The sequence below is a fragment of the Parasteatoda tepidariorum genome, chromosome 5 (assembly GCF_982258835.1).
Source record: "Parasteatoda tepidariorum strain Cologne lab strain chromosome 5, Ptep-v5.0, whole genome shotgun sequence".
Classification (NCBI taxonomy): domain Eukaryota; kingdom Metazoa; phylum Arthropoda; class Arachnida; order Araneae; family Theridiidae; genus Parasteatoda; species Parasteatoda tepidariorum.
Window position 1 is genome coordinate 28,808,697 of NC_141759.1, and position 9,674 is coordinate 28,818,370.

A 9,674-nucleotide genomic window follows, 5' to 3' on the forward strand; every position below is an offset into this window, starting at 1 on the left:
TGTTTTGCATAACTTTAAACAACAGAATGTTTTTAATTTTTTAACAAGATTTAATTCTCAGCTAGCAAGCAATAATTATAACTTTTCTTTTAATAATAATTTAAAGAAGAATTTTATTTAAAAGGCTAACCTATATTAAATTACTAAAAAAAAAATTGATTAGTATATTAATAAAAAACTAATATGTCTGGCAGGGTAAAGAATAAGATTTTTAAAAAATTTTAAAATTTTATTAAATGGTAAAATAGTTCCGTGGAACACGTGAGGACAGGTAATTAAAAAAATTATTTTAAGATTAATACGATATATAAGATGTTGAGAAATTTTAAGATGCTTAAAAATGTTGACTACTTATTCGTATTAATAATTATAAAATACATACTGAAGAAATTGATAAATATATTATTCCAATAATATAATATATTATATTTGCATATGTAAGTATATAATTTAAATTGTATCAGTTATTAAAAAACAGACTAAATAAAATATAATCACAATCTGATATATAATCCCATTCTACCAGAAGCATGCTTTCAGAAAACTCTCCATTCGATGAATAAAATGTTTTTTTTTTTTTTTTTTTTTTCAAATTTCTTTACTGAATTACGAATAAACTTTTTGATGACTAAAAAAGAAACATTGTATTTTATAATTTAAAAAAAAAAAAAAAAAAAAAGGAATTAGCAATCGGTTATTAGCAAATAAAAAAAAATATGAATGAAATTCTACGATACGCTCCTTGCAGTTTTGGTATAAATGTTAAAATTTATATCTGACAACATTTAAATTCTCCCTTATTTTTTATCTTTTTTATTTTGGTATTTTGGACAACAAGTAAACCTCGAAAATGCTTAGAAAATTAAAATTGCGAGGTAGATAAACTATTCTACAACAATGGATAAATAATTATTGTTTAAAGGGGAAAAAAACACTTTCAAACAAATAGGAATTTCGAAAACAGAGGGAGAAATTCGTTAAAGCTGTAGTTCAAAATGGTCCAGTCAGCGCATCAAATTTCAACTCTGTAGTTGCATTTCAGCGGACTACATCGACTAACATTTTTTAACTTCAAGTTTTACCTCTGACTAATAATTGGAGCCGTGGTCCCTCAAGGGACAGAGTATTCGCCTCCCAATGAGATGATGCGGGTTCGAATCCCAGTGATGGCTGGTCGATACGAACGTAAAATATCATCAGTGGTCGACGTATCATGGGATAGAGTCCCCTAGCTGGCTGTCAGACTAACCGTGGGATGCTTTCGTAGTTCTCCTCTCCGTGTAACACAAATGAGGGTTAGTTCCATCCTCCTCCAAGAAGACAAATATTTCACCCAATACTTGATCCTGGAGTTCTCTTGTCTGCTGGATTGAATTCAAAATTACAAAGATACGGAGTTGAACATTAATAGTCGTAAACTCAAAATTCGTCGGCTGTTCTATGACGGTTATAAAATAAACTAATAATTGGACCGGGATATCCTGGTTGGACTCGTGTTCGTGGGAATGAGAATTCTAATACAGCACACAAAAAATATCCGCCTATGAAATGGTGACTGGGGTGCGTTAAATCTGTTGGGGCTACAAAGTCCTCCAAGTTTCCATAACAAATCAATACCTCTGGGTACTGATCCAGGAGTTCCCTTGTTTTCTGGATTTCGTTCAAAATTACAAGGCTACGGAGTTAAACATTGGTAGAAGTAAACTCAAAATTTTGTCGGCTGTTCAACGACGGGTATAAAATAAAATAAAACTACTAATCGAATTGTGATTTCTTGTATTCTTTCAAACTCCTTGCATATTTTTGCACACCTTCATAATTTCAAGTTTCTAAGTCATATAGATTTTGAGCAGCAAAGCTAAATGTAAGGTAAAAAAAAAACAATTTAGAAAAAATTCGCAAAAAAATAAGCATTTAAAATTGCAAATAACATATATTAGGATTTCGAAGAAAAAGAATTTGCTAAATATATAATGGCCCTTCCAGCAGCATGCCAAATTTTGACTCTGTGTTTAAAATGTGCTTATGAGGAGTTCAAAATGTTTTTCTGGAGTAACTTTGCTTTCCTCTTTCAAAAATTATGTGCAATAAAAGAAGGTTCTACATTATAGTCTCCTCACAATCAATAAATTTAACAATCAGGTAATATTATCAATTTTTTTAATAATTTAACGCTAATATTACACAACAATAAAGAATAATGACAGTTTAGGTGTATAGAAATAGCATAGAACCTCTAAGGGTTCCATAATTTAATCGGCCCTGATCATTTGTTTTGTCCAAAACATGCTACATTAAAAGCATATATGTTTAACATAATGAAGGACAGTTTCAGTTTGCTAATTTTTTTAAATTTTTTCCAATGAGGATTTGTTTAGTACAAACCATTCCATGTTAAGAATATATATGTATATAATTTTTTGCGATTAGGAATTCATTTAAAGCTTTGTTTCAGATTAAAAAGTAAGTGAGCGTCAATTTGTAAAAAAAAAAAAAAAAAAAAAAAAAAAAAAAAAAAAAAAAAAAAAAAAAACCCATATATTTCAAAAAGTAAGCATTCAAAGTCTTCAAGAATCGTTTGTTTTGTACAAATATTCCACCTTAGGAGCTGATATACAGTGATGACATTTTAGAGGACACTTAGCGAATTTTTCTTAATTCTTTGCAAGAGTGAAAAAACCAAATCAAAGGTATTTAATTTGGTTTTTACACTCTTATATCTATCGAGGACATGAAAATACGTAATACTAAATTAGAGTTATATGAACGATATACAAAGAGGATGTTTATATATATATATATATATATATATATATATATATATATATACAGTAGGGAACCGATTATCCGGAACGATCGGGACCATCGCTATTCCGGATAACTGATTTTTCCGGTTTTCTGAATCGCTACAAAAAGCTGTTTTTTTATTGTTAAACCCAACTAAAAAAAATTTTTTTTTTGGAATTAATCTTAAAAAGAAGAAAAAACGATGGAGTAATACACTAATGATTATTTCCAAACTGATGGTAAGGTAAACATCTTTCAAAAAAGAACGAAAAATCCTAAAATCTTATGAGGAAAAAAATTTTTTTTTTAAATGGCGGGAAAATTAATCACATTTTGTTCCGGTTTTTTGGTTTTCCGGTTTTCTGATTTCCGGATAACGGGTTCTGTACTGTATATATTTTATTTCCAATGGCAGGCCAATTTAAAAGAACAAAAAGGATAAAATAACAAGAAAAACAAGGCAAAAAGAGATAAATAGAATAGAAGGCATAGTGACAAGCTTAGCCCATACGGGCCCTAGCCTCCCAGTAGCGTCTACACACAGTAGTGGAGATGAACGCAGGACAGACGGAAATATGGAGCAGGTCCATGTCCTCCCCAAGGTGACAGAGCTTGCATTTAGGACAGGGAAAAATGTTTATACTAAAATGGTGTTTGGCTAGACAGTCATGGCCCTTTACAAGTCTAAAGAGAGCAACTGCCTTAAACCTGGGCTGATTTGGGATAGTTAAAATATGGTTGAACCAGGCTTTGTGTATATTGCTTTTACAGAAATTCTCTGGGAGCATGTTCCGGTTCGGACCAGTACCCATACAGCCACAACACATCTTAGAGATATCTCTTGGATAAAAAAACTGGATATTGCCATATCCATCAGAGATCCCCGAGACGTCTGAATATCCATGAAATATCCAACAGAAATCCAGGGGTCGCATCTGTGCGATGTCTAGCAGATATTTGGATATTGATGTCTGCTGCATATCCAAGAGACATCCGACAGATATCTTTGACCTACCACAGTCATCCAAGGGATGTCCTAAGTTAAACATTGATATCTCTCACACATCGTTCAGGTGTCTGTTATATTTAGTTTCTGGATATCCCAAGGATATTCTTTTAGATATCTCAGAGACAACCCTGAATGTCTGAGAGAGATATTTCATTTTTGTTTACTAAAGTATTTAAAAAATGCTTATTTACTAAATTTGTATTATTTATTATTAAACGATACAAATTTTTAATTGAGAATTTCTCATTAAATTGATTTATTTTGTATTATGAGTATATTTAGATTGTATATCACATAAGTTTTGAGAATATTAATTGCAAAATGTAAGGATATATGTAAAATACTCATAATACCCGATTCACTTTATTTGACAAATTATTTCAGAATTCTAATTTGAAATATTTGTATACTTGAAATTATTTTTTGCTTTGATTGCTACCTTAAGAAATTTGTTAAAGTAGTAAATTTTATAATATACCAAATTTAGTAAAATTTTATTAAAATACATTTTTTTCCAAGGTGTTTGTAATATTCAGAAAGAGTGTTTTAAATTAGAAACGTAATTACAATTACGGCATAAAAAATTTTATTGGAAGAAAAGAACTGGTTGTAGTATTTGAAAAATGAAGGTTGAAGGAATAATATGAAAATATTTCAAGATTCTGAATTTTTTCAATTAGGAAAAAAAAAATTGTAAAACATAAATGATTCATTTTCTAAAATTAAAAAAAAAAATTTAAATTAACTTTAAGAAAAGTTTAAATTATTATTATGAGTTTTAATTTAAATTAGAAAAAAAGGAAAATTTCTGAAACTGAAATTTTTTTACATTTTCATGCTTATTGAAAGAATGTTAAATAAATAAGGGTATAAATCGAAACAATCATATATAAATAGTTTATTTACAAAAAAATAGTTTATTCACAAGAAAATAGTTTATTTACTAAAAAGTAAAATTTACAATTTAAAATTTTTTAATGAAGAAACATTTCTTGCTTTTTGCATGCCGTTTTTCATACATTTTTCAATTTCATGGTCTGTTGCTATGTCTTGGATCGAAGGATTTCTCCTCACAGCACCTAAAAATAGAGCAATGGCATAGCATACGTTTTAGAAATGATTGAAATTAAATATTTATTAATGACATTCAAGAAAACTACCTATTGATACTACCTTAACAGATTTTTTTACCCCTCAATTCTCCATCAGAAATTTTTTTTCTCATAAAAATAGTCAAAATTTTAAATTTTGTTTCGGTAGTTTAGTTTGTTTACAGAAATGAGTTAAAGTAAAAAATGTGTATAAAAGTTAAATGTGACTTTTTAAAATAGCATTTACTCTCAATAAATGTTAACTTTTTAATTGCATACAGAATGATATGATGCACTATTTTGCCACTATAAAGTACACATTAATAAACAAACAAAATACAAAAAAAATACAAACACATTTTTGAAAACTTAAACTAGTTTCGGTTAAATATTGCAAAGAAAATCGTGAATATCACGTTTTTTTTTGTTTTTGTAATTTACGATAACAATCGCCACACTAAAAAATTTCTTTTTAAAAGATAGAAAATTAAGCACTTTTTTCAAACCCACAATAAAATAAAAACACCTTAAATATCTTTTAAAATATGAAAATAAAAAATAAGCACCTTTAAGCATTTTTTAAAAATGCTAGGCACCCTGTTATGTTAGAAAACGAAGATAGATTTCATCACATTTAATTACATACCTTGCTTGCTTATATATATTAGATAATTATGTTTCAAATTTAAAAAGTTAAATTTTTTTCTTCTACAAATGCCATGAGTCAGACAATGAACAAAATAATTAAACAAATTTTTGTGAATTGATGCATTGTAAATGAGGGCACATTATTTGAGTGATAGCTCATATGCTTTTGTAATTATGGTTAAATACTAACTCATAAAAAATTTTACTTAAGGAATACAGTTTTTTCTTAAGAAAACAAATAGTAAAAAGTGACAGCTATTTTTTTTCTTAATTTTATGATTTTTTTTCTTCTTTTCACTTATTTTATAAATGTATAATTTTTTATGAAATATGTGTGCATACCTACACATATATATATTTCTTTTTTATCACATTAAAATCAACTCATAAATAAAAATGTTTTATACTTCTTATGTCATTTTGATTTATTTAATCAAATCGGTAAACATATGAAATAAATGAAAATTTTGTTGGGAAAGATTTGTAAAATATACTATTTTTAACTTCCAAATTATTTTGTTGAGAGATGGGAGTTTTAACAGTGTCTAGTATTGGGTCTGGTAACAGGTTTAGATAATATGAATAGGCTTTAACTTTCCAAAATTGGTTAAGAACAATTGTATCAGATTGAATGAATGTATATTCAAACTTAACATCTAGATCTGGGCTAGATCCAGTGGTGCACTGTAAAATTCTGAGTTAAAAAACTTCATAACAATAACAATATTGAACACTCAAGGTAACACAGGAAAAAACCAAAGGGGAAAAAAAAAGTAAGAAAAGAGCAAGGAAGTAAATAATAAAATAGTGAAGTATACAGCACTCTGAGATTGTACCTGAGAAGAACAAATTAGTAATTAAATAACAAAAATTATACAAAGTTCATCACATCCTATTTAATTATATACAAACATCATGTCTTAACTGGTGTATACATACCAGTTGAAATTGCATTTGGACAACAAAAAAAAATTTCTTTTAGTAAAAAGTTATTAAAATATTCACCCAAAAGTTTTGCTTCATGGCAAATTCAATCTGGAGAAGGTTTAGTTAGCTTCATAAGAAGTTTCATTACTTCATACGCTTTTAAAGGAGGACACACACAACCTTTTGTTGACGACCAGGTCACTGGCACAACTGCAACCTCATCAGTCAATAGAAACTTAACAATTGAAAAATTGTTCGGCATTATCTATATAAAGCAAAATTAAAAATACTTTTGAACACATATTTCAGATATATACATGAATACAGCAATTACAATATCAAAAAAATGAAAATAAAGAAATTCTAAGTTAATGTTTTTTTTAAATTAAAAGCTATATATACAATGATAATCCATTGCATTCAAGCAATCATGCCCGTGCATGGAAACATTGTTTTAGATGCACTTGGTCATTATCCATATAATGCAAAATTAAACATACTTTTGAACATTTACATATTTCAGATATATACATGAATAAAGCAATTGCAATATTATAAAAAATGAAAATAACAAAATACTAAGTTAGACATTTTTTAAATTAAAAGCTATATATACAATGATAATTCCTAACACTCAAGCAATCATTTCAGTATGTGTGGAAATATTGCTTAAGAAATATGATTTTTTTTAAAACATGCAAATTGCACAAAGATAATATAATGACCACCCCTGTGGCAGAATTTTTTCAAGCTATTTGCAACAAAACTGTCTGGCACTAATATCTTTCTGTAAGATAACTTCAATATAACAAACATATATGTTAGTAATTTAAAAATAACAAAAAAGCTGTGTTTCCAAAAATCTATAATTTTTTTAATTAAACATGTAATAATTTTTTATTCTAATATTATGGGTGTTATTTACGCATTTTGTTGGAGGGAGAGGATGTCACACAAATTATTTTCTTCTTCGCATTTTGTAAATAATCATCAAAATTTTAAAAAATAATGTAATCCATTATATAAGTAGAAAAAAACGAAGATTAACGATGAAATCATGCGAATTGGACTCATCAAAAATGGGTTACTCAAATGCGTAATAAATAATTTTAATACCGCATAAAAATATCTGATATAAAAACTATTGAGAAATCAATAGCAGTCAACAATTAGACAGAATCATTGCCTTAAAAGTAAATACTCAAATGCAAGATTCGAATTTTCTATATAGTGTGAAATAAATAGAGATATTTACAAAACCAGGTGAAAATCAATATCAATAACTGCCGAAAATATAATAGAAACTTTACATTGATTTACGATACTACTGGTGCAAATTAAGCATGTCAAAAAGTGATTATCTAAATGCATGGTTCAAATATTATGTGTAAATTTCTGTAGAAAAGAAAACTAAATTTTTTTACTTTTTAAAAGAAAAATCTTTCTGCAAGAACCGTAACATTCTGTGACAATGTCGCTGCGATTCTGCCATGGGGATGACCACAATAATAAAATATTATTAACAATTTCAGCAGCCAATATTACATATACAATATATACAAATAAAATAATGATGTATTAATATCATCAGCCTGACAAATGGCTAATGTATTCAAAATTAAAAATTTGGCTCAGCAATTTGTAAGTGGGTAAACAAAATAGAAGAATCGTATATATTTATATATATTGAACAGAATTCAACGCTAATATTAAAGGAATGATTTTGTGAGGTAAAACTTTCAATTCTACTAAGTGAAAAAAAATTAATGTATTTATACTTGTCAATCTGAACTGCAAAGTCTAGGAAAAAGGGGCTGTTGATATTAATAAGACTTTTAGCGAGAAGAGAAAAATTAGTTCACATTAAGCATGTTCACATGAGGAAGATTAAGTGATTTATACAAGAACAAAACGATCCGTTTTATTTGCAATACGATATAAAAAGTATGAAAAATAATAAATATGTATAATGTAATATAGGTAAGAAGCTAAAATCTAATTAGAACGTAATTAATATTTATAATACAAAGGAAATATGTTGTAATTATCATTTTCTTTTAAAGGCAAGGCATTTACATAAAATATGGTTGACACACATAAAATAAAGAGGAATGATTCCGAGCCAAAAATATATAAGATTTAGCAGGATATTCATAGCTGTGAAGATTTAGCAAGATATTCATAACATCAACACAGCTAAGAAATTTGGTGACTACAATATTTACACTGATATTTTAATAATATTTTTTATTAAACAAATAGATTTATATTTTAATAAGCATACATTATTAGAAAATGAAATTTTTAAAGAAAATTTTTCAAACAGTGACTCTTCATATTGTAAGCCATAACAATTCATCAAAGTCTGACTTATATCCAAGTTCATACATTTCAGAGATATGTAAAATGCATATAGGAGAAATAAAAATGACAATATAACCAATAAGAAGAAAACTAATATTTCAATAATAAAAAACTCTTACTTACTTCAACAATAAATGATTTTTATATCAAGGTTGTAAAAGAAGACGCTCGCTAACAATAAATTCTGCAGTTTCGTATTTGGTATCAGGTTTCTATTTTTGTTGAGTACGGTTAGAATTATAATTATCTAAGAATATTTAAAAATTCAAAATTCTGTTTTAATTCAGAAAAAAAAATCTGCATCAGAAAAAGAAAATTATATCAGAGTTTGGAATTGTAAATAAAAGAATATCAATATCCAAAAACTGAAATCTCTGAGATGTCGAAAACTGGATCTGCGTCAGCTATTGAGTACGATTTGAAACATCTCTTAGACATTCTACAGACATCCAGTGATCCATGTCTTAAACTTATCTATATTAAATATCCAAAAGATATCCAAAATGTCCATATCTAGAACTTAGATATGCCTGGATATCTCTATAATAACCAAATTACCACATCCCCCAGATATCCAAAAATGATATCCCAGAGATGTCTAAAATATCTAACTCATGGACTTAGATGTGTTTAGATATCTGTAAGAAGTCTGGAACATATCTGAATATCCACTGGATATTTGGATAAGTAACAGACGTGTTTGGATATCCCTGGGATAGCGGTGGCTGTGTGGGTAATTTAAATGAGTGCAGAGAGATGGAGCAACGAGATGCTTGGGCAATAGTTGTTCCTTTCTTGGCCAAGAAATCAGCTTTTTCACTATACCCCAAATTCCGCAATGACAAAGA

At 27.9% G+C, this 9,674-nt stretch overlaps 1 long non-coding RNA gene across 1 annotated transcript; it reads right to left on the minus strand.

Annotated features, from left to right (window-relative positions):
- Positions 1-4,678: 4,678 nt before the first annotated feature.
- LOC147808730 (uncharacterized) lies at positions 4,679-9,485 on the minus strand. Its single transcript, XR_015433660.1, has 3 exons — positions 8,950-9,485; positions 6,541-6,727; positions 4,679-4,875 (listed from the first exon to the last, which is right to left on the minus strand). It is a non-coding gene; the product is annotated as an uncharacterized LOC147808730 (long non-coding RNA).
- Positions 9,486-9,674: the final 189 nt, after the last annotated feature.